Source organism: Lathyrus oleraceus, chromosome 7 (genome assembly GCF_024323335.1).
Source record: "Lathyrus oleraceus cultivar Zhongwan6 chromosome 7, CAAS_Psat_ZW6_1.0, whole genome shotgun sequence".
NCBI classification, from domain to species: Eukaryota; Viridiplantae; Streptophyta; class Magnoliopsida; order Fabales; family Fabaceae; genus Lathyrus; species Lathyrus oleraceus.
The window spans coordinates 432654629-432681883 of record NC_066585.1 but is presented as its reverse complement, the minus strand read 5'-3'; the positions used below and the strand labels follow the sequence as shown (position 1 = coordinate 432681883).

At 35.9% G+C, this 27255-nt stretch overlaps 1 long non-coding RNA gene across 1 annotated transcript; it reads right to left on the bottom strand.

Annotated features, from left to right (window-relative positions):
• Positions 1 to 230: 230 nt before the first annotated feature.
• LOC127107949 (uncharacterized) lies at positions 231 to 2719 on the bottom strand. Its single transcript, XR_007795872.1, has 2 exons — positions 2196 to 2719; positions 231 to 631 (listed from the first exon to the last, which is right to left on the bottom strand). It is a non-coding gene; the product is annotated as an uncharacterized LOC127107949 (long non-coding RNA).
• Between the last annotated feature and the right edge of the window lie 24536 nt (positions 2720 to 27255).

The following is a 27255-nucleotide window of genomic DNA, read 5'->3' as shown; positions in this document are numbered from 1 at the left end:
GGCTTTGAGACTCTAACATTGGTGTGTGATTTTTGGTTATGTGGGATCCATCATGGATTATTGATTTGGAAGACATGCTCCAAGTTTGATCTTGGTCAACAAAAGTCAACCATGGAAGGTTGACTTTTTGTTGATCATTCTTTCTTAAATCTTACATGCTTAATTGGTCCAAGGCATTTCAATTCAAAAAATCAAGTCAAAGGTTCAAGATCAAATATTCTAAAGGAAAATTTGGAGGGAAAGGCCATGCTTCTTAGAATGCAAGATACCATTCAATTCAAGGATCGTTTTAATTACAAAGACATCAAATACATTACAAAAGAAGTCCAAAATCAAATTCTACACAAAAAGATACATTTAACCTAGAGTTAACTTTTGGTAAACTATTGACTTTTGGTCACATAGTTGACCAAAGTTAAACTTGATCCTAAGTCTACATTGTTTTTCATTCCCATAGATATTTTATCCTTGTGCCTTCAAACTTCTTCATGTCTTGATGTTATTCCCCTATGCCTTACCAACTTTGATCAATGCCATGCTTAGCCTCTCAAATGTTAAACCCTTCATGAACATTGTCCTATATCAAGCCAAGTACACTCCTACTATATGTCACCAACCCTTCAAAAGCACACTAACATACACACATATACATAATTAGCATTCATACATTTACACATCACCATAAACTAATACCAACCATTCCAAGTCATACTTATGCAATCCTAATCAAATTGACACATACATATCATTTCATTCACTAGCCACTCCATCCTTCTAACAAGTTCAAATCACAAATTGCTAACAGTTCCAATCAACCTAATAAATGACAATTTATTTTCCAATTAACAATGACTCAGTTAACATAACCCTAATCACTAACAAGCAATACAGTTTTTCTATCTTTAACTGGTTTTTCCAATTCTAATAGCATTAAAAGTCAATATGGTTGCCATTTTCAATCCAATCCAACTCACCAATACGCAAATAGCATCCCATAACAGTTTGCTCAATTGACAAGTTGAAATCTACACATCCTCTTAACATGATTAACAACCACCGCAATTGAAATCAATTTAACAATTCAGGCAACATTAGTTCTAACATCAATGAATGTCCATAACTGTCATAACTAATACACAAAATAAATCTAACATTTCACTTTAACTAACATCAATCATTTCACATATAACATAGCTAAGTTAATCCTTTAACTGTCAATTTCAATTCACTAACATTTTCCTTACAATTTTTACTAATCATAACTAATATTTCTCAATCACAATTTGATTACTAATCCCAGTTGTTTTAACATTCTTTAACCAAACTTTGCATTTCATTCCTATTATCTAACTTTCTTAAGTAATTCAAACTAATATCTTATTGATCAAATTAGCATTAGCAATTCAAACTTCAAATATACTGCATCTCATAACATCTCAACAGTCTACAAACATCTCAACTAATTTTTAACCGATCAAAATTAACTAATATTGAACTTCACCAATTATGTTCCTAATTCACTCATAACTACTACTCTATTAACTAACTATCTCAAGCTAGATCGACTTAACTAATTTAACTAACTTCCAATTCAGTTCATTAACATTCAAGAAACTAATTCAATAGCACTCCTCGCAATTTGAATTACAATTTAACTAATCACTTTCATCCTTAAACATGATTCACATATTGAACTTCCCTAACTCAAGTTCATAACACCTCACCATAACACATTAGTAATTGTCAACTATTCCAATTATCAATAATTCAAACAACTAACTGACACTAACAACAAAGTTAACTCTGTTAATATCACTAACCAATTTACTCATTGATTCACCTAACTATAATTGTTGCCCTAACCTCTAACACAACTGCTATAATCCTCTGCCCCCAAACAGTTATGATTTATCCCTATATAAGATCACTCATCCTTCAATATTCAAAAACCTTGATCATTTTTCCAAATCTACACTCTCTGCAACTCATCACTCTCCCAGCAACTCATCACTCTCCAATCACCTCACTACAAAGCTCAAGTTCCACCATTGTTGAACAAGCTTCATCCTGAAATTTGCCACAATCACACACATAACAACAATCACAACAACCAATTCAAACCTGCAGACCATAATTCAGGTAGAAGAAGAAGAAGTTGCTACAAGATAGAAGGTTGAAGAATTTGAAGCACATACATGTCATTCCTTTGGTTTTATCTTTGTAATCTTCATCCTCATCCCCAAAAAACTTTGAGACAAGCCACGATCTTGCCGATAGATCACTTCCTCTCCTTGCTTCTTTTATTTCGAAGTTGATTCCATAATGTAGCCCTCATTGAGGGGAATCCAATCCCTAAGGATGAGTGGCTTGACTCGCCTCCATCATCGTTTAATTTTCATTTTAGGATTTAGGGTTTTTATCGTTTATAGTTTGATATGGAATTTTCTGTTGAGTTTTGGAAGAATTTGATGAGGGAATAGGAGAGATGAGAGTGGGAGGAGTCTGTTGGTGGTGGTGATTGGTCAGGATGGGATGCTCAGCCACCTCAGGTGCGGTGAAGCGAACACCGATGAAGGAAACATTTGAGAGAGCGAGGGACATGTCTGATGAATGAAGAAATGGAAGTGAGACTGACTTGAAGGGTTTCCACTCTTTTTTCCCCCTCCATGCATGGGACCTTCATGCCAATCTCATGTAGTTTTACTATCCATACACCTGCATTTCTCTTACACACACCCTTTCTGAACATCAACAAAGTACAACATGACAATTGGGCTCAATAACATGGGCATACACCCTTGTTTGTTCCTACCCCTCCCTTCACTGAATGAACCCCCTGGCAGTGGCTTAGTGCATTTAATTATTTCTTTCTAGAATTGTTCCTTAATTAAGTTTTAATACATTACTTAGAAATTCATGTTCCTTTTGGATTTGGATATTAATTCTCTTAGATTTTTAATTAGAATAACCTTATGGTTTTATTATTAATCTTGATTTTTGGATAACATGTGCTGAAATCCTTATTTTTTGAATGTGAACCATTTCCTTTAGGGTTTCCACAATCTTTGGTGTATTGTTGATTATAGCTTGAATATTGACATGATCTTCTTTATTGATTTGGTTAATGGATTAACCTTGTTTGATCAATTAATTCAATTTGTGATTTAGAGCTATATGTGTGTGACTTTAAGAAACCAATTGCATGTTCCCTTAGGTTTTCATCCATTTATGTGACCACAAGTCCTTTGATCACTTAAATTGGATTAGATCTTTAGATTTGGTTCCAAACTTGATTCTTTAGATCAATCATTAGTCCTTTCACTTTTCAAAAGCCTAAATTAAAAAAGGAGCCAATGCATGACAACATTGTTCCTTATCCCCATTTGGTACCATATACCATTCACGTACATCTCTTTTCCTTGTTTATTTAAGACTAAAATCTTTTTTTGCAAATAAATCCAAAACATTTAAAAATACGATTCGAATTGTGCGCCACGAGCCTTAAGAAGTGGAGAAGGAATATGAGGGATTATTCCTACTCTTATTCTGAATATCTTTGGATATGGGATGCATCACCCAGTTGTTCAAAGTATTCACCTCCATTCATATACTTTAGTGCAATTCGAATCAAAACAATCTTTTCAAATTTAAAATCTATCACAACTAATCAAATTCAAATTTCTCGCCTTACGGCATTGAAAAGCCTTTCAAAAAGGACATGTTATTTATGTTCTACCACAATACAAACAACACTTCAACCTCCCACGCATGAGTATACAAGCAAAATTTAACTATTAGAACATGAACATTAACATCGTTTAATAAAAACAACCAACAAACACTTATTTTCTACCACACGAACTACGGAGCTCTGATTTTCTCATTGTTGTATGAGAATATGTAGGCACAAGATTTCAGAATCTTGGCGAGCATATTAATTAAAAACTTATGTTTCCCCTTAATTAAAATCAATCGCAAGTAACCTTTAAATAGTAACACTCATTCATGCAAAGAACAATTAACATGCTTCCCTTTGAGTACAACAGATGTGAAGGATGCTAATACATTCCCCTTGCATAATCAACTCCCGAACCTGAATCTGGTTGCGACGACCGTTTTCTTTTTTATTTAAAGTTTTTATCGATATTTTCCCTTTCCTTTTAAATAATTAAATTTCGGTGACAACTCTGTATTTTTCACGGCGCGACAGCTGACGACTCTATTGGGGAGTTCCTAAGCAAGTCAAGCCAGTTTTGTTTGTTTTCTTTGTATATTTGGGTGTTTATATTTATTGCTTTACTTGATTTATTTTATTTCATTGCATATTTAATGCTTTATATGTTCATTATATTCTAGATATTTGTTATATTCCTAATTGTGGGTTGGGTTTCATGATGTTACTTGAGAGAAAATCTCTACACCCGAGCTTGAGTATACACAAAGGATAGAATCGTGGATAGTCGTGTTGGCATGCATTTCACATGTTGGGTTGGCACGAGACCCACACCCAGACCAGAGCCACTTGGGAGTACCATACAAGCATTTTCTACGGAAAGGTATTCTCATTTGGATCCATGACTTTGGGAGGCCTTTTAGGGACCATCTTTTGAATACTAGAACCTACATGTGAGAGGGATGTGTTTTTTTTGCAGGAAACCTAAAAATTTACATTCCTTGAAAATCATGAATACGTCGAACCTTTGATGCATCAGATGAAGTTCCAAATTGCAAGCACTTGGTTACACAAATGTTGGCATTGTCCAAGTCCTTTAGCATAGGGAGGTTGCCTAGATTCTAAGTCCAATTTGTCCAAGATCAAGCCAACAGTCCACACAAAAGTTTTTTAAGGTTTTTTGTTCTTATTTTGTACATTAATGGTCAAAGACCACACAAACAGACAAAATATACAAAAACAAGATATACCACACAATATGGTCCAAATGGACAAAGTGAAAATTTCACTAACATAAACAATTAGAATGGTATGAATAATGGCAAATGAATAGAACTTAAAAATTAAAGTTCATTGAAATAAAGGACTTGAAATTAAATGTTAGTTGTTAATGAGTTAGAAGTTAGTATTGTTTTGCTTTTGCTTTTCATTTTAAGTCATTCTTTGGAGAACACTCAACCCACTTATCACAAGCATGGATCCTTGAGCCAAGACATCTTCCAAAGGAAGGAAAAAAGGTCAATTTTCCACACAATACCATGAAAGAGGGGAGACTTACAATCTCACTAACTAGAATGTTATGCCTTTTGTGTCAAAAATTTAGCGCTATGTTAAGCAATCATAATTGGACTTATGTAGAAGTCACAACTATTTGAGGTCGGGGAATAGGATTTTGGTGTTAATGCATGTTAGAGATATATTATAATGGACTATGCTCATGAAACATACCACACACAAAAAGAATATGCAAAAGAGGTGGCCTAATCTCATCCATACTTATGTTGATTTTTCAATCAACTAGCCTTAGGACTTAGAGATATCATAGGCCAAATGAGATGAATACATAAAGAATGGAAAATAGATGAAGATGGAGGGGAATGGATCAAAACTCAAATTGGTCAAAGGAGAACTTTTTACCAAATTACTATCATTCATTCATTTTGGGGGATGGAATATACATTCCATCAATCCCCAAAATCCAATGATATTAACTTAACAAAGTCAAATCAACTTTGACCAAGGCCCAACAACATAAGTCAAACTTACACAAATCATCAGAAGAGGTCAACACAATTATTTGACATTTATTCAATTTAAAATACTAAAAATAATGCATTAAATTTAATATGGTTTTCCAAATTTCTAAAACCTCATCAAAACACCAAAGAAATGGCCATGAGATTTATCATAGGTCAAACAAGGTCAAAGGACCTTGGAGAAAAAATTTCAGAATTTTTAAAGACTTAAAAGTATTTTTAAATAATTAAAAATATTCACAAAATCAATTAAATCATGAAAAATATTAATAATGATCCAAAAAATAATTTTAATTCAAAATATGAAAGAGGAATTTATTTAAATTTTTTTGGTGAAACTCTCATATTTTTTGGATCAATATTAAAATTAATATGAATTAATGAAAATCAAATGAAAATAAAAAAACAAAAAAAAACGTGGATCACTTGATCTCCCTCATTAAATGAGGTGGCAGATCAAGTGGATCAGCACGCGTGTTCCACAGTAGACCTAAGTCAATGTGCTGCAGGGATGGTAATTAAAGCAAACACGTGAGATTAAAACATTTCAAATGAGATCAATGACTCAGAACCTATCCAGCACACCACTGGCGTTGGACCTCTGATCACCTTCTCAGGCGAGGTCCGCCGGACTGGTTCACTCATCACCATCAAGAAAATGAAAAAGGAGGACATGATCTGAAAGAAAACATGGCGTAGAGCACGAATCTGACCTCAATTTCAACTAACTTCAAATATATAAAAAGATATGAGGAGTTGAATTTTGAGGTGTGTTAACTGAGTTGCTTCGATTTGACCTCTAAGCAACTCAATCTTCTTGCCTACATTGGTAGGACTTCAGACAACCAAAGATCCAAGAGAATTGAGTAGAATTGAGTGAGAATCGAAGAGATGAAGTTTTCTAAAATTTACCTTCAATGTTGTGCAGAAATGGATCTTGCTTGCTTCAAACTTGATCTGATCATACTTGAGAAGCTTGCAAGAGAGGTTTAGCAATGGTACAAAGCTTTAGATCCTGGAGTTTTTGAATCTCCAAACAACGATATTCAAACTCAATTTTCAAGTTGAAAATTCTCAGATTTTCCTTTGAAATGTGAGGGTTTCAATTGGGGGGCAAAGTTGGCGCGCAAGGTATGTTTGAATTGAGCTCAGAGGCCTTGTATTTATAGAATTTGGGAATGATAATTGCACACTTGAAAATTTGCTAAATTTGGTCATTTTATGCACAAGCTTGTTTGGGCGTGTACAGGCCCATGAAGCAATCCATTTTGATCCATATCCAACTGTTCTGAAGTTCAAATGAGGCTTGAGTGGAAAGGAAATGATATGTGGAGTTTTGGACATTTGATTTTCTCCAATGATGCAGCTCTATTAAAGTCATGCGCAGACCTAGCAAACTTCATCCAAAATGCATGAACTTGGGTTCTTTGGAAAGCTTAGATCAAGGGAAACAAGTTTGACGTTGAACACTTTTTCATTTGGAACTTGGATCATGGTGAATTTGAATGTGGAAGCTTGGAAATTTCAACATGTTGAAATTTTTTCTAAGTGTCAAGCCATATATCTCAATATTCCACCTTACTTAACTTTTTATATGAGCTTCAAATGAGAAATGTGTCTTCATAAAAGTTGTATATATTTCAAAGAACTTCAAAATGGTCACCAGTTTCATGTCATTTGGATTTAGAATGATAGATTTATGCATTTTTGAAGTTTGGAAAAATCACTTGTTTAATGGTATAGGTCAAAAATGACCTATAATGTATCCTCATATCACATGCTCATAAAAGTTGATTTAGCTCTTACTCCAAACATCAAAGTTGAATTATACATCTTAAGTTCAATTGTGCAACTTGGAAATATTTCATCTCATAAAAATTGAGCAAGTTATGGCCTTGGGAAGTTGACTTTCAAATTAGCGTTTAGACAAAATGACCTATAATGTTTCAACATAGAAAATGATTTTCCAAGCTAAAATAGTTCTAGGTCTCAACATGAAAGTTATTTGGAATGTAATTTAGAGTAACTTTTCTCTTGTAATCATTTTCATATGGTGAAAATTGTAGGAGATAGGGTCTAGGGAGACCCAGTTTTGATCAAATGAATTCATCTGGCCAATCACCATCGACCAACTTGCTAACCTTCAATTCTTTTGACTTTTTAGGCTCATGGTTAATAATATATGCATAATGTGATGAATTTTTAAGTGTCCCTTGAGAATTTTGATCAATTGGTGAGAGGGCTTGTTGGAGAAGTTACTCAAGATACTTAGTCAAACTAGGGTTTCCAAGGCAAATCACCTCCAAACTCTTGAAGAATACTTGATAAATATCACATGTAGGAATCGTTGGGACTCATATATGATGCTTATAATCATTTTTCAATCAATCCATGGTTGTGCTCTTTTCCATGAGGGTCTCAAACCCTAGATATGAACTTGCAAGATCAATGAGGACATGCCTTACCTACAAAAGAGTTAGGCAAATGCAAAAGACATATTTTTGGTATTTTGGTTAGTAAAATGATAATATAAAAGTATGATACAATCACATAGTGCTTGGTGATCTCTCCCAAAACAAACTCAATGAGATAGGTAAGGAGGATGCCAAGGTGTGATCCCAATACTAATGCATATGATGAAATTGCATGGACTTCTACAATGGTTATTGATCGGAAAAATAACAAGTGTGCTATTTTACCTATTATAGTAATAAAGGGGAAATTCCCCAAATGTCAATCCCAAGGACTGCAAGTCAATATCGAGTTTAAATTATCCTTCAATTAAACAAAAACTATAGTTTGGGGGTTTTAGATTCAGATATAAAAATAAAGGCAAAAGAAAATAATACTGTAAAAATAAGGGTTTGCAAGGTATGAGGAATAATGCCAGGGAAGGTGTATGATTTATCCCTGTAACAACACTGAGTCACTATTGCAACAAACAAATATCAACTACTACTAGTTCTCAAGGGTATTTTCTCCCAAGTCCTTGGTGAGAAAATATTTAATCATTCTATCCTAATTTCTATGTTCATAGGAAATTAGGGTGAAGTTAAGCTTTAGTATATCAAGAATGCTTTGATTCATACAGCATATCCCTAGTCGTAGGTGATATCTACTGCAGAGTAATCTAATGAAAACCTTATCAATGGAAGCCCAACCTTATTGATAACCATAAAACAATCTCGATTGTTTCGAAAGAGAAAGCATTAAACACATCAAAAGATTACCGTAAAAACAATATTATAAATGAAATCGTAAACTCATAGTCATTACAACTCTAAATCAGGTACACCCCCTAGCATTGGGGGGTTTAGCTACTCATATTATTCAAAACATATTCAAGATAAAAAAATACACATTACAAGTAATTGGATGACTTGGATGTTCAATCGCTCCCGCTCATAAAAACCTTCCGCTTTCCGAATTCCTTGATCTCTTTAATCCTTGATCGTCTGACAATTATGTGTTCACCTCGTTCCAAGATGATATTTTCTCTTGTAGAAACTCTCCTAATATAGTGAAAATCCCTAGGCAAAAGGTGGAAATCTCCAAAACATCCCTACAACTCAAGCCCGATGAAAAAGCCTGAAAACTGGAAAATTAGTGTTTTGGACTGACACGGGCGGCCGCGTCAGCTTTATGCCTTGTTGTTTACTTGATGACACGCCCCAGGTGATCTGACATGGGTGACCGTGTCAGGCCACTGTCTTGGGCATTACTTGTTCTTGTTTTTCCTTCCTCCTAACACAGCTCGTGTCAGGTGGCCGTGTCAGGCCTCCTGAACTGGGAAATCTTCTTTTTTCGATCGCCGGAACTTTCCACTTTCTCGCATTGAATCTGTTGGATCTTCTCCGTGGACCTGGAGGGTATAAACATGACAACCAAATCATAAAATCACGAAAATACAAAATAAAACTGAAAATTAATAAAAATGCTTAAATAACTTACAAGAATGAAAATTAACTTTAAAGGTACCATAATGCGTATACAGTGTCTCAAAATCCTTAGTTTCTTGTCGGATAAGCAACGAAAACATTGTGAAAATGGTGACCGATCACAACCCCAAACTTAGGTTATTGCTTGTCCTCAAGTAATGTCCTATCCGACAAAGTGTGTCACTTCCCAAAATTTTCATTTTTACTAGAATATTGCTGAGATCTTTCGCCAACGCCTCCACTCTCCCATTCAAAGTCCCTGCTTTTCCGAATGAGTTTTCCGCCGCACTTCCATATCGAGGCACCGCTTCACCTGTCAGCTTATATCACACTCTCACCAAGTCTCTCGGGGTTAAAGTGTTTTCACTCACAATTCAGAATATGCAATATCAACTCATAAGTTTGAATAGTTTCTCCTTTCATATCCACTACACACAACACACACTTTTTGAGGTCTTTCGGGTTGTAACGGGGCTTGGGTTATGGTGTGGTAAATACAAAAAAAAAGGAAAGCAAGTGGTTTTAGGTTCAGAGCCAATGTCAATATTCTTTTCACTGTGTTTGTTCATTTTCCTTCCTTTCTTTTTTCAATCGCTCATTTTTTTTCTTTGATATTCTTTTTTTCCTTTTCAACTGAGTGATCTTCCTTCAGTGGCTGCTTCTTTCAAACCATCGAGTACATTTCGTTTTCTCTTTTTTTTTATGATCGTTTTTTCTTATTCTATTTTTTTCTCACACTCACCTTGGTTTTCGATACTTATGGGGTTTACCCCAAACTTAGAATTTTAACACATTTTAATAATATCACCTTGACTCCGAACAGGGTAAGGAAGTGTTTGAGTCGCGGGTTGCATTTACGTGGTTAAACAAACAATGGGTACATGCTTAAATGGGGTTAACAAAGGATAAAATTACTAGGATGGCTAGAAAGACTCATGGGCTATATTCAAACAACGTGCCTCAATGTGTGTATATATGTAGTGACAATCCCATAGAACCTACGCTAACTCAAAGTGATAAAGGCATACCTGAATATCGCTCATGATGATCAATGTGTTAGGCTCTTTATGCACTTACCATGTTAGGTAAAGCTTGACAGCATCCACAATGCCTTTAGTATGGTGCGACTTCTTACTCAATTTGGAATGCACATGGAGCCTACGTTAGTCGAGCTTGAGAACTTGCGTCTGATCTTTTCTTCAGCAGTATCAACTTTTGGGGAAGATCCTTCACAACAAGCAACTGTAAATGGAGTGATCCTTTCATCAACTACCACTAATGGTCATCACCTAATCCAACAGTACAACAAGACTCTGAAATACATGCAGCACATGATACCCGATAGTAAAAATAAACCAAATGTGAAACAGTAAAAATTGGGAAATAATCAACAAAAATAAAAGCAAAAAGCATAGTAAAACCTCCCTCACACTTGAACTAAACATTAGCCTCAATATTTTAGAACAAGATATCCGGAGGGTGACTCACAGTGCCCTACTAAGGGGGTTGGGGCGGAAAGTGAGACATGCCCACACGAAATTCAAATTTTCCAAACACATTTCAAATCTGCAGGCCTGACACAAGTCGTGTCAGGTTGTTGTTCTTCTCATTTTTCCAACTTTTTTCCATGTGAGTACCTTCGCCTTTTTATGCAAGGCACTATGTAAACCTAAAACAACAAACAAGCACAACCAATAATTAGAAATAAAAATGTGTGGGTTGACTCCCACGAAGTGCTTCGTTTAACGTCACAAGGATCAACTGTTCATTTTCCCTTATTATGGGGGGTACTAGAGCCTCCAAACCTTGTTGCACCTCTTGTCAAAAACTAGGAAGTCGTACTTTTTCATAAGTATGGATTCCTTTGTGCCATAAGTCCTTTCTAACCTCCATCTCCTTACCTTGTTTTCATATTCTTTTCTTTCTCTTGGATTTTGGAATGGAGATATGAGTCTTTCCATTCAGGGTTGCTAATGGTAGTGGCGAGAGTCGAGAGGGCCTTCTTGTATCTTTCTTTGATGTTGGTATGTTACTTTGCCTTCTTGCCTCTGTCCTGATCAAGCCTACTTGATAGTGAGATTTTGTATCTTCCTCTAGCTCCTGGTCTTCAATAGCATTCAATGTTATTTATTTTTCGTGAACTTTCAAGGTTAACGTTCCCTGGTCCATGTCGAGATTGCATTGACTTGTCTACATGAAAGATCGACCCAAAATGATGGGTGCCTCATCATCTTCAGGTATGTCTAGGATTACAAAATCAACAGGAAAACTCAAGTCCTCTATTGTTACCAGTACGTCTTCTGTTATACCATATGCATCATTTCTCGAGTGATTCACAAACTTCATATTTGTCTTTGTATCACTGAAATTTTTAATACCCAACCTATGATAGATTGATAATGACATCAAACTCACACTAGCTCCAGAATCTATTAATACCCTTTTGAAGGTTCTTCCTTTAATTGTGCATGGTACTTTTACCGTTCCAGGATCCTTCTGTTTGTTTGGAATTTTCTGCTCCAGTGAATTTTCACTATACTTTTCCTTCCAGGCTACCGGTTCTTCTATTGTTGGTTTCTTTTCGGTCATTACCTCTTCCATGAATTTCTTATACATGGGCATTCTCTTGAGCGCTTCAAACAAAGACATATGACCCAATACCTTTTTAAACATTGTCATGAATTTCTCAAAGTCTGACTCGCTTGGTTCCTTCTTTGTCACTCTCTGAGGATAGGGCAACTTAATAACCGGTTTAGTCTCCTTTTTAATTTTCTCTTCAGTTGGCTTTCTAGGTGGTATAAAATTTTCCTTTTTAGCGGCCTTTTTCTTTTTCGTCGTGACATTACTAATATTCTCCTGATTTCTTGGATTTTTAACTGTTTCACTTGGTCTTCGAGAACTTGCTAGTTGTTATGCTATTTGACCCAATTGAACTTCAAGATTCTTTAGAGAGGCGGTGGTGTTTTTATGACTGTTTCTAGTCTCTTCTTTGAATTGCCTATTTTGAGCAGTCATGTTTTCAATGAAAATATCCCAGTTTGCTTTCTTTGGAGCTTGTTGTTGTTGATATTGAATCTGATATTGACCTTGACCCTATTGCGGAACATTCCCTCCCTGATCCTTCCAGGATAAGTTAGGATGATTCTACCAACTTGGATTATACACGTTGGAGTATGGATTATTCTGCTTCAAGAATTTTATCTCTTCGATTTATTGAGCAGTTGCAAAGTAATACACAGTGTGGTGAGGTCCATTACATATTTCATAAGTGATGGTCTAAGCAGGTTGAATTTGAGCTACATGTTGAGTACCTATATTCATTGCTTTCAATTTCTTTTCTACTTCAGCAATGATTGTATCTTCCAAACGAATTTTATTAGCTTCCAGTTTTAGATCAATGACTCCTTCAGGTTTGCTTGTACACCTATCATATAATTCCAGATGCTCATTTGCGGCTATCGCTTCAATGATCCATTTAATACCGGTGGTCGTTGAGAAATTTATTGAGCCACCAACTGTTGTATCAATCAACTGTTTTGTCTTTATTTCCAGCCCATTGACAAACATCTGCATTTGTTCAGTCTGATCCATATTATGAGTTGGGCAAGTTACCATGACCCTTTTAAATATTTTGTAGGTATCTCCCAAAGACTCACCATCCTTATGTTTGAAGGTTAAGATTTCATACCTTTTTCTCAGAAATACTGATGCTGGAAAATACTCATTTAAGAAAGTTGTTTCCATCTCTTCTCATGATGTAATACTTCCTGCTGGCAGAGAGTAGAACCACTCTTTCTCCTCTTCAGCTAAAGTGAACGGGAACATTCTTAACTTCTTTGCTTCATCAGTATAACCATCAATTTTCAATGTAGTACTCATGGTCAGGAATCTCTGCAGGTGCTTGTTTGCATCTTCATTAACCTTTCCGATGAAATATGTTCTTTCAAGTTGATTGATTGTGCTAGGGTGCAGTTGAAAGTTAGTCACATTTATCCGTTGGTTGAAAATGGTTAATCTACCACCCGACGCATTTTCACCTCCATAGTCACCGAGGAGTCTTTCCAGAGGTGGAGGAGGTGGAACTGGAGGAATTTCAGCCATAGTTTCTTTTTCTGAATCTGAGTGATCAGAGGAAACTTCTTCTTTGGAATTCAATCTAGCGTTTTTGTATCTCTAGTAATGGGTTCTCTCGATTTCTGCATCAAAAAGAAATTATGTTGAAGGCTTTCCTCGCATACACAGATTAATGAATGAAATAATATAAATGACAGAAAAATAATTTTATTGCAGAACAACAAATTTTAACTGAACTATAAAATTAAACTCTATATTTTGGCAGTCCCCGACAACGGCGCCAAAAACTTGATCGGAAAAATAGCAAATGTATTATTTTGCCTATTAAAGTAATAAAGGGGAAAATCCCCAAATGTCGATCTCAAGGACTGCAAGTCAATATAGAGTTCAAATTATCATTCAATTAAACAAAAACTATAGTTGGGGGGTTTTAGATTCAGATATAAAAATAAAGGCAAAAGAAAATAATACTGTGAAAAATAAGGGTTTGCAAGGTATGAGGAACAATGCCAGGAAAGGTGTATAATTTATCCCTGTAACAACTCTGAGTCACTATTGCATCAACAAATATCAATTACTACCAGTTCTCAATGGTATTTTCTCCCAAGCCCTTGGTGAGAAAACATTTAATCATTCTACCCTAATTTCTATGTCCATAGGCAATTAGGGTGAAGTTAAGCTTTAGTATATCAAGAATGCTCAGATTCATACAGGGTATCCCTAGTCCTATGTGATATCTATTGTAGAGTAATCTAATGAAAACCTTATCAATGGCGGTTCAGCCTTATTGATAACCATACAACAATCTTGATTGGTCCAAAATAGAAAGCATTAAACACATCAAAAGATTACCGTAAAAATAATATTATAAATACAATCGTAAACACATAGTCTTTACAACTTTAAATCGGGGACACCCCTCACAACATTGAGGGGTCTAGCTACTCATATTGTTCAAAACAAATTCAAGATAAAAAATACACATTACAAGTAATTGGATGACTTGGATCTTCAATCGCTTCGGCTCATGAAAACTTCCGCTCTTCAAATTCCTTGATCTCTGTAATCCTTTATCATCTGACAATCATGTGTTCGCCTCGTTCCAAGATGATCTTTTCTTTTGTAGAAACTCTCATAATATAGTGAAAATCCCTTGGCAAAAGGTGGAAATCTCCAAAACATCCCTGCAACTCAAGCCCAGTGAAAAAACTTAAAAATTAGAAAATTGGCATTTTAGGATGACACGGGCGGTCGTTGTAGTGGGGTTTTCGTTACCTTTAGGTTTATTGACTAAACCAAAAACAAACATACAATTCGAGTCGCCACCGCACTTTTATTTGTCCAAAGGAAAGGCTAAAAAGCGAACAGAAGCCAAGTAAGAAGTTTTATCAAATCAAAAACTAATAAAAATGTCAGAGATCCAGGTAAGGGGGTTGGTTATGAAATGGGAAGGTTTTACGCACCCAAAACATCCTTAGTACTCTAATGGGACCTCTTTTTGCAAATATGTGTTATAGGTTGGTATTTGTGAAAATATGTGCGGAAGATTGGGGGGATGAGAAAAGAATAGATTATATTTACAATTTTTTTGTTTGAATGGATGGACCCATTGCCTACGTACCATCACAAAGGTAGGATCAAAACCTCGTAGTTCGGGGTAAAAATATCAAAAGATTGGTGAATTGATTTGATCAAAAGCCTTAAGATCTTTTGTTATCAAAGGGAGAAAACTCAACCTAAACCAACAATCCACCATGTGAGGAAGGCTTCAACATGCTAGTGAGGGGGTAACCCTATAATAAGCATGGAAGACTTATAATCCAACCACTAAGGATGAGGTAAGATTTACATCAACCACTATGATACTCAAACCTATGACTAATGTTTATGAAAAGGTTTTAATAAGATGGCCATTGGAACCACAAAAACAACTTGAAGTGAGTTATATTTACAAGTTAGGTTTACTTACAAAATGAAGTCAAAGTTGGATTAAGATTTATTCACAATGAGTATTGATGAAAAGAGTTTTGAAAAGTCAAAGGCTTAAGGCCTAGGTTTCTAATCTAAAACAAAGTCAAAGTTTGAAAGAAAAGATTTTGGCTTGGGTTAGAGTGGAGAGAAGAAGAGAAGGGCTAGTCCTAAAGCATACAAAGATAAGAGGGAGAAGATAAACCCTTGGAGTTCCTTTTCTTGGAATCATAGAGATGATTCAAGATGCTCCTTTCCTGTGGACTTAGCAAACACACAAGCAATCAAACAATTTAGATTCAAGCTCCTAGGATCTCCATTTTGCTTGTCTCTCTTAACTTGGCTATTCATGACAATGGTCCTCTTTACTATCTCAAGATGGGATCCCTATCACACAAGAGCAAACATCAAAAAATTCACAACACAATAATAGGAATGGACAAAGAATAAGTTTTTGAAAGGAAGTCCTTTATAGTCGACTTTGAAATTTAGCATTCTAAAGGCATGAAGCCTAGTTGCTCTTCAAAACACTTAGCATTCTAAAGGCATGAGGCCTAGTTGCTCTTGAACTCCTTTAAGCATGGGTATGTCCTAATTCTAAGTCCTTTCTCCTTTTTGCATTGGGTTCACACAAAACAAGGACAAAACAATCACAAGACAACAATATATTTATATACAATAATGAGCTCAAATGAGCAAAAGGAAAATGACATAAACATAAAATATGTGCTCAAGTGAGCAAAATGAAAAGCAATATGAATAAATGAGTAAGAAATAAATTGCATTAAAGTAAAGGGCAAGTAATTAAATGTTCAAATTAAAGTTAGTAATTAGTATGGTTATGTTAATTTGTCATAAGACAATGTAGCACTATGTTAAACAATCGCAAGTGGACTAATGTAATAGTCACACCTATCTGAGGCCGATCAATAAAACTATAGGCAAATAAACACAAGTTAGAGATCATGACTGATAAGCCCAGCTCTAAAAACATGCCATGCCAAAATAAAAGGGGAGGGACCTTGTATGGACTTTAGGTTTTTTGCTTGACCAAGAAGCAACCTATCTTGGACACAAAACAACTCACTTGATCTTAGATCAAGTTGAGTTTTGTTTGGATCAAAGAAGGTTAAACCTCTCACTTGTCAAGGCCAACCATAAGACATTAACTCATTGGCCAAAATAAAAAGAAAGGGATGAAGATGAAAGGAATGGGAAGAGAATTCAAGTATCAAACTCCATTGATCAAATGTGAACCAAGTCATCATCAATCAATGCCAAACAAAAAAGAAATGAAGATTACAAGTCAACAAGTCAACCATAATTTTTTGGTATTTTTTTTGAATTAAAAATAAATGCAAAATAAAATAAACAAAATATGGTCAAACCTCAAATTTAATTCAAATCAACTTCAACAAGTCCAATTAAATTCTTATAGGTCTAACATGGTCAAACAAACTTTGACAAAAAATTTCAACAATTTTTGAAATTCGAAACTATTTTAAAACCATTAAAAATAATGAAAAATAACATAATATGAATTAAAATCTCAAATAAATCTCAAATCAAATAAGAAATTGATGAGACTATTTTTCATTGATTTATTATGATCCATAGGTGTTAGGAAAATATTTTTGGATTTTTCAAATATCAAAAAGTATTTAAAAATGAATTAAAACTATTAAAAATCAAATAATTCACAAAAATATTAAATGAAGTTACAAAAATAATTAAAAATCAAAATATGAAACTAGATTTTTCAAGAAATTTTTTGGCATTGGTCTCATATTTTTGTGACTTCAAATAAAATATTTATGAATTTTTGAAAATAAAAGGAATTAACTGAAATTAAAAGAAAATAAGGAAAATAGAAAAATCCAGCGCCATCAGACCAATTCATTAATTGACGTGGCAATGATCACATGGCTCTGAGGCACGGATACATGATACACTTGAGTCAAGCGCGCTACACCTTGCATTAAAACAAGTTAACACATGTAATGGCCAAGATTAAAACGTTTAAGCACAATCCAATGGCTCAGAGGATGCACACGTGGTACAGGCGGTGGAAAACACCTTCTTCTCCGGTGAAGTACCAGAATCTGGCCATCACGTGCAGGAAAATGAATTGCAATGAAAATGAAAAATGAAGGCATCAAAATGAAGTTTAGTTGATGTACATCACCACTGTAACCATAGATCATCATCATCATTCATATTTAGAGAGAAATATGAGCTTGAAAATCATGGTGTATGAACTGAAATGACACGATTTACAAAATTAAGACCACCACTAGCCTGCCTCAAGTGAGAGGACTTCAGAAAACAGCATAAACCAAAGGAATTCACATTTTATTGCAAGATCTAAATCAAAAAAGTTTGAGGTTCTACCTCTGAAATGAAACTTCAAACAACACAGATCCTTCAAGCTCTTGATCTACTTTTGCTCTGAAAGTGTGATGGTGATGATAGGTTAAGGAATTGAGCTTTGAAAATCAACTAATGATGTTGAATTTCAAGCTTGAAAGAGAAAGAGAAAACTGAAAATTCCTTTAGTGGGGGTTGGAATTTCAATTCAACAGCAATTCAGATCTCCACTTGGTTGCCAATTGAATGAGAATGCACACTTATTTATAATTGAAATGGATGGGCAAGCATGGTTCCCTCGTGTGCATGGGATTTGAATTCCACTTGCATGGGCTTGTACAGGCGCATGTAAGGCCCAATGATGGGTGAAAATCCTTTCTGATACCATCTGGAAATGAATTGGACGTGCACAATGGATTGCACAAGCTTGCACATCAAGTTTTAATGTGAAATGCAAAAATGAACCTAAATAGAAAGCTCTTCGAAACTCCCACATGGAAAGTCCAAAAAAATAATGTGAGTAATGGTTAGAAATCTATTGAAATAAGGAACAAAAGTCATGTTGGTCAAAAATTCATTTGGAGTTTGGAACTTAATGAAAACTGGCTGTGAAAGTTTGGATACAAAACATGTCTAAGTCACCTTTAATTTTTTTTACCAAAAGCAAGCCTCTTGAAGCCCTCCTGTTTCAATGATGAAAGCTTCAAATGGAAAAACCTCCAACAACAAAGTTGTATATCTTTTCAATATGATCAATTTAGACTTAAAATTTGCATCATTTTTATTTTTCATGAGAAAGTTAGGGGAACTTGAAGTTGGGCATTTTCCAAATTCAATGACTTAGGTCCAAAGTGACCTATAATGTTTTGCATTATCACATATGTTTATTTTAGGATTATGAAATTTTGTCCAACATAAAATTTTAATTAGAAATCTTAAGATTTCCAATACATTTGATCTCACCTCAAAATCATAAAAATTAAGGGAGTTAGGTCCTTGGGAAGTTGACCCAAAATTAGGGTTTCAGTCAAAATGACCTATAATGTTTTGAAATGAATGATGACCTTACAAGTTTCAAATGGATTTTTGATGAACATAAAAGTTGTTCATATGGTTCTTAAGAACATTGTTTCTCTTAGGGTCATCTTCAATTGACAAATACATCAAAAGTGTTATCTCAGTGATCCTCAGTTTAGTTAGATGACTTGACTGGTCAACTTCTCAAGGCCAAACTTCCAATCTTGATGAATGAATGATTGAGGATCCTCAAATAGGCTTATATATGCATAAAATAATGAGTTAAATAACTTACCTTTATTAAATTTGATCATAGGTTAAGGTTGTTTCATGAGCAAGGCCCAGTCAAAGCACAGTTGAATGAGGGTTTCCTTGGGAAACAATCCTCAAGCCCTTTGGGTTATCTTGATCAAATTGGAAAATTGAGATACTTGGGAGACATATATGATAATTAGTAGCTTTGTGGACCATTTTCATGCTTGCTCTTATCTTCATCTAGCCATTTCTTTGAGCTTAAGAGCCTCCTAGAAGCAAGGGAGCACATGATCACTTGAGCTTCAAAACAAAAAGAGTTAGTGACATATTTTTTGTGCTTTTGGTTAGTAATCAAAATAAGCAAAGCAATAATATACAATACAAGCATTCTTGGTGGTCTCAAACCACTCACACAAGTCCCAACCCTAGGGTTAAGGAACTAAACAGGTTATGATCCTTGAGGCAATGCATTTGTGCAATGATATGATGCCATGAGGGATCTTAGGGTCAAAATTAGGGTCTTACAGATGCCCCTATTTAAGGTCATTCTAGCCGAAGATGTGAAGGTTAAAATCTTCGTCTCGACGAGGTAGAATGGGCTTAAATAATAACAAAGAGACGAATTTTGGTCCCTGAGAGACCTCATGATGCAAATGTATGCATGCAAAAAATAAAATCTTCATGGTGAATAATTGCCATGAAAGGAAAAGAAATCGGGAGAAACTGAAAACCCATAGGAGTAACGCACTCACTAGAGAGACAGAGACTCTGTGGAAATAAGGTAAAAATGCGTGAGCAGGTCACGACTTGAAAGCTTGCTGGGAGACACGAAGGGATTCCACAAAAATAAATCGATGGAAAGACTCGAGTTGACGCAAAGATGCATATATTGGGGAATATGCCAATACAACAAAACTATCCATAAAGGATACTTCGGATAAAAATCCGGACTCAGACGGGGATATCCATAAAGGACTCAGTTGAGGAAGCAACAACGAGATATTACCAACTACTGGGTAATAAACTCAAAGCGAGACATGTCATCAAAACACCGGTTACTGGGTGAGAGAACAACATGCTCAGGGAGAAAGAATATCTAAGACCGATATAAGGGTGAGAGATATCAATCATCCAAAACATCTGGGGAGGACCTAAAAGGCACATCTCAACTCAGGAAAATCTGACTCCACAGGGGATAAAAAGTCATAATAGGGAGCAGAAGGAAGGAACACCAGGGATACCAATTACTAGGTATATAATAGGTGACCAACCGGGCGTGAATTGAGAACATATCCAAAACACTCATCATCCGAGAGGAGGGATGAAGAAAGTGTTAGTGTAAGCCCTAGAGGCCAATACTTTTGGTACTTGTATCGAATTATTTAAAGGCATTTTCTTTATTATGGTTGATTAATAAAGTCCCTGGAATAGATAGTCCGTTTAATGTATTAAGTGTGACTTAATCATGAGAACACATTAAACATAAGGACATTATTCTTAAAGTATCCGTAGTCGAGCTTTAGTGTGAAGTGGGATAACATTAAAGCATTAAGACTATTATGTTTGTAGACTGATGATCACATCTCATGGATCATGGATAAAGAGTTATCAAGTCTTAAACATAGGTATGAATATTAGGAGTAATATTTATACCGGATTGACCCGCTATGAGAATACTATATAGAAAGTTATGCAAAGTGTCATAAGTTATTCTCATGGTGATAATAGTGTATACCACTCTTCGACCTGAAACCACTATGGATCCTAGATGTAGAGTCAAGTGCTTTATTGCTGATCCAACATTGTCCGTAACTGGATAACCATAAAGACAGTTGATGGGTACTCCACAAAGCATGCTGAGGGACATGAGTGTCCTAGATGGAATTTGCCCATCCTGCGTAACAGGATAAATGTCTATGGGCCCAATATTGAACTGGACAAGGGTGACACGGTCTATACCTTGTGTTCAATATAAACATAAGGGCAAAGGGGTAATTATACACATAATTATTATCACAGGAGGTTTTGTCAGATCACATGACATTTTCGTGACTTGGGTAGCAGTGATGTGTTGCTAGATACCGCTCACTGTTTATTATGTTAAATACGTGATTTAATATAATTGCCAACGCCGCGAAAACCTATAGGGTCACACACAAAGGACGGATTGATGAGAGATAGAATAACTAAGGAACACCGTAAGGTACGGTGCACTTGGGAGACGAAATATGGTAAGGTACCAAATACTTAAGTAATTTTGGGCATATTATAAGATATGGGCCAAAATACACTTAAGTGGGCTTTTTAGCTTGAAGCCCACACAAGTGGTTCTATAAATAGAACCCCTTGGGTAGAAGCATTGTCACTCCAATCCACTCAGACAGAAATTCAAGTAGAGACTTGGAATTTTGTTTCCCTCTTTCTCTCACTCAAAGCCTTCATTCATAACAGCTAGCACTGCGATTGGAGGAATCCGTTTGTGTGGACTGAGTAGAGACGTTGTCATCGTTCAACGTTCATGATCGCCCCGTGGATCTGTATCAAAGATTTTGATTATTATCAGAGATCTGCACCAAAGGTTTGAATCGCCACAAGAGGTAACGATTCTATCACTGATCATGCCCATTCGTAAGGATCACTAAATGGAGAAATTTTTAAATTCCGTTGCGCCTTGGATGGCAATTCTCCTACAGTGGTATCAGAGCCACTTACGAAACCATGAATCTGATAACTGTTTTTGTTCTGTAATAATATGATTAAAGACAGAATGAATCAAGGGTTAAATTGAGATCGATCAAGTTACATATATGTGATATATGTAATCCTGATGTAAAATACATTATATATGATATAGTGTTCTCGTTTCGTTCATTCAAACCCTCGATGATTGTTTTCCTTTGAGCGATCAATGGTCGTTTGCTTCTTGATCCGACTTTAGTATGGTGAAGCAATGACGTGTTGATCAATCATACTGAATTAACAATCGAGATGTGTTTGACGGTCTGAAATTGGTGCATCAGGGTTAGTGACGGCACAAGGGTTGTGTTGTCAGAGAGTTATGCGATTGGGGTTTGATTGCACAAGAGTTGTGTGTTCTAAACACTTTTCCGAACAGTGTTAACCGGTTAACGCGTATGGTTAACCAGTTAACGCAATACGAAATAATTTTTTTTTTTAATTTTCAAACAGTGTTAACCGGTTAACGTATATGGTTAACCGGTTAACGCAAGGCAGAAAACAGTTTTCCAAGAAATTTTTCAACAGTTTAACCGGTTAACGCAAGGCAGAAAAGAATTTTCTAAAAGTTTTCAAACAGTGTTAACCGGTTAACGCATATGGTTAACCGTTTAACGCAAGGAAAAATTCACCCGTTCGGCTAGAAAAAGTGCTTTGAAGTATCAAGTGTTGATACGAAAAACGATCATACTACGCGGACCCCCGGCTAACTCTGCGTAGTATGATCGGTCGTCGAAATTTAATTTGATTTTAATTAATTAAAGGAATTAATAATAATAATAATAAAAAAGTGTTTTTTATTGTCTTGTGGTGATCGGTTATGGCCTTAGTTTTCCTTTGTTTTGTTTTGGGTTTTTAAAATACGACCTGCATGTCGTGCCTCTCTCTTAATCTCCCAAATGTAACTTCTTTTCTCATCTCACTCCCTCGTATGTAAAACGAGTTTCTTTCATGTAATGTAATGATATGAAGAAAGCAAAGAAGTCAGTGCCAAAGGAGGACAACCTTGAAGATCTTGCTTGGAGAAGCTTAGATCGTTGTAGGTTAGCTTAGGTTCTCTCATTGGCTTGGGAGAACAATTGCGCTAGGGGCCATAACTGTTTCATTATGTATGTATGTATGTTGATGCATGTGAATGTATGTCGATGCATGTGAGAGACGGTTTATATGATAAACAAGCCGGTGAGATCAGAAAAATTGCAATTCCTTCAAATTAAATATTAAGTTTATGCTTTCCAAGTTTTAACACTCATCAAGACTAGTAATGGATAATGTAGGTTTCGCCTACGCGAGGTGCATGATCTATATATTAGTAAGGTGCGATGGGATAATTGTAATATCCAACTGTTAAAACAATGGGTCAAACTTAACTAAATAAATTATGAGAATATTATATATGTTTGTTTTCCAAGTTTTAGCACTCATCAAGACTGGTATCGAATAATGTAGGTTTCGCCTACGCGAGGTGCATGTTTTGTATTAGTTAAGGTGCGATGGGATAATTGTAATATCCAACTGCTAAAACGATGAGTCAAACTTGATTATAATTTTCTTATATATGTTTAGAAGCAAGAGTTGGGAATAATCCATATGATGGATTGGAATAAGGAGTTATTCACCAAATTGAAATTTTCGAGAGTTGTATGAGATACAATTGGAAGGAGTTCCTACCTAAATAACCTAGTTTTGTGTAATCCGCCTACGCGGACTTAGAACGAAGTGAAATATGGATCTCGACCCACTAGAAAATCTTCCAACGGGATTTTCCGAATCAGATGATGAGGGTCATTTGTTTTGAGTAAAATAGTGGGAGCATATTTAATTAAAAGCCTAATTGAATATGTCAATGATACTTATATTTTCATTAATCCTTATGTAGATTACCATGACAGCAAACACCTCTAACAACATCCTGCCATCAATCCTTGATAAGGAAAAATTGTCTGGGACAAATTTTCTGGATTGGCACCGAAACCTGAGGATTGTCCTCAAACATGATAAAAAGCTGTATGTCTTGGAGACACCTGTTCCTGAAGAGGAACCTCCTAGTTCTGCACCTAAGGCAGAAAGAGATGCTTATAAGAAGCATGTCGATGATGCCAATGAAACTGCTTGTCTCATGTTGGCTACCATGAACTCAGAATTGCAAAAGCAACATGAGAACATGTCAGCATTCGATATGATCGAACACCTGAAGTTGCTCTATCAAGAACAAGCAAGGCATGAGAGGTTTGAAGTTTCAAAAGCCCTTTTTCAAAGAAAGTTAGCTGAGGGAGCCCCTGTAGGTCCCCATGTACTCAAGATGATTGGGTATGTGGAAAACCTTGAGAGATTGGGTTTTCCCCTCGAAAAGGAACTTGCAACTGATTTGATCTTGCAATCATTGCCAGATAGTTTCAGTCAATTTGTCCTAAATTCCAATATGATTGATATGGACAAATCTCTTCCTGAACTGCTCGCCATGTTAAGAACTGCCGAGAAGAATCTAAAGTCAAAAGGGAAGTCCATTCTGATGATCGGAAATGGAAAGAGACAGAACAAAAGGCCCACTAAGCAGAGTGATAAGGGGAAGGGCAAGGAAGTTGCCAATCCCAGACCCACTGCTGCTTTGAAGCCTAGTGGAGGCATAGCAAAAGAAGGCACATGCTTCCATTGCGGTAAGACCGGACACTGGAAGAGGAACTGCCCAAAGTACCTGGAAGATAAGAAGAATGGAGTAGAGACTTCAACTTCAGGTATTTTTGTTATTAATTTATCTACTTCTGCATCATGGGTATTAGATACTGGATGCAGTTCTCACATTTGTACAAATGTGCAGGAACTAAAAAGGAGTAGAGATTTGGCAAAAGGTAAAGCCGACCTACGAGTTAGCTATGGAGCAAAGGTTGCTGCTTTAGCCGTATGAACTTTTGTATTGACTTTACCTAGTGGTTTAATAATTCAGTTAGAGAACTGTTATTATGTACCTGCAATTAGCAGGAATATTATTTCCATTGCTTGTTTGGACAAGTTTGGTTTTTCATTTATAATAAAGAACAATTGTTGCTCAATTTATTTGAATGATATATTCTATGCTACTGCACAAATGAACAATGGACTATATGTCCTTGATCTTGAAATGCCTATTAATAACATTAATACAAAAGGGTGAAACCTAACGAGTTAAAACCAACTAGGTAAGAATATTAAAACTCTTCGATCAGATTGAAGTGGTGAGTATTTAATCCTAGAGTTTGATGACCATCTGAAAGAGTGTGGGATCCTATCCCAACTTACTCCTCCTGGCACATCCCAATGGAAGGGTGTATCTGAGAGAAGAAATTGAACCCTGTTGGACATGGTCCGATCCATGATGAGTCACACCAATCTTCCAAACTCCTTTTGAGGACATACACCATTGACACCAGCTTACACACTTAACCGTGTTCCATCCAAAAGGTTGAAAAGACACCATATGAGATATGGAGTGGTAAGAGACCACATATGTCTTACATGAAGATTTGGGGTTGCGAAGTTTATGTGAAACGACAAATTTCAACTAAGCTTGAGCCCAAATCTGACAAATGCTTATTTGTGGGGTATCCTAAAGAAACAAGAGGATATTATTTCTACAATCCTTCTGAGGGCAAAGTGTTTGTCGCTCGAACTTGAGTTTTCCTAGAAAGGGATTTTATTTCCAAAGGAATCAGTGGGAGGAAAGTAGAACTTGAAGAAATTCAAGAATCACAAAGTATCGATACACCTATGGAGGAATTAGAGCAGGAAACACAAGTAGTTGTGTAAGAGCAACCTGCTCAAGTGGAACAAGACCAGCGTAGGTCAGGCAGGATACATCACCTACCTGAGATATATGGATATCTGATCAAGGTGATGTATTACTCATGGATCAAGATGAGCCTGTGACCTACTCATGGAATCTTCGCCTTGATGAAACAGTAAAACTGTATGGATTCATCAAGAACGAAGATGAGCCTTGTGTCTACAAGAAGGTTAGTGGGAGCATGATCATATTCCTGGGATTATATGTAGATGACATATTACTCATTGGAATCGATATCCCTACCCTGCAACAAGTAAAGTCTTGGTTGGGGAAATGCTTTCCTATGAAGGACCTGGGTGAAGCAGCCTATCAGAATCTATAGAGATAGATCATGAAATGCTTGGCCTAAGTCAGAGTACATAGACAAAGTGCTGAGACGCTTTAATATGAGTGATTCCAATCTGGTTATGTGTTTTGCTTAAATGGTGGCACTGTGAGCTTGAAAAGTTCAACGCAAGATGCAGTTGCTGATTCTACAACTGAGGCCGAGTATATTGTTGCCTTAAGTGAAGCAAAGGAAGCTGTTTGGATCAATAAACTTGGCATAGTCCCTAGCATTGTGGATCCCATTGGTCTCTATTATGATAACAATGGTGTTATCGCACAAGCTAAGGAGCCTAGATCTCACCAACGATCCAAACACATACTTAGACGTTGTGTGAAAATATGTAAAGTACCTACACTTGATAATGTTGTTGACCCACTGACAAAGCCTCTTGCGCAGCAGAAGCATGATGGTCATACTAGAGCAATGGGCATACGGGGTATGCCTGATTGGCTATAGTGCTAGTGGGAAATTGTTAGTGTAAGCCCTAGAGGCCAATACTTTTGGTACTTGTATCGAATTATTTAAAGGCATTTTCTTTATTATGGTTGATTAATAAAGTCCCTGGAATAGATAGTCTGTTTAATGTATTAAGTGTGACTTAATCATGAGAACACATTAAACATAAGGACACTATTCTTAAAGTATCCGTAGTTGAGCTTTAGTGTGAAGTGGGATAACATTAAAGCATTAAGACTATTATGTTTGTAGACTGATGATCACATCTCATGGATCATGGATAAAGAGTTATCAAGTCTTAAACATAGGTATGAATATTAGGAGTAATATTTATACCGGATTGACTCGCTATGAGAATACTATATAGAAAGTTATGCAAAGTGTCATAAGTTATTCTCATGGTGATAATAGTGTATACCACTCTTCGACCTGAAACCACTATGGATCCTAGATGTAGAGTCGAGTGCTTTATTGCTGATCCAACATTGTCCGTAACTGGATAACCATAAAGACAGTTGATGGGTACTCCACAAAGCATGCTGAGGGATATGAGTGTCCTAGATGGAATTTGCCCATCCTGCGTAACA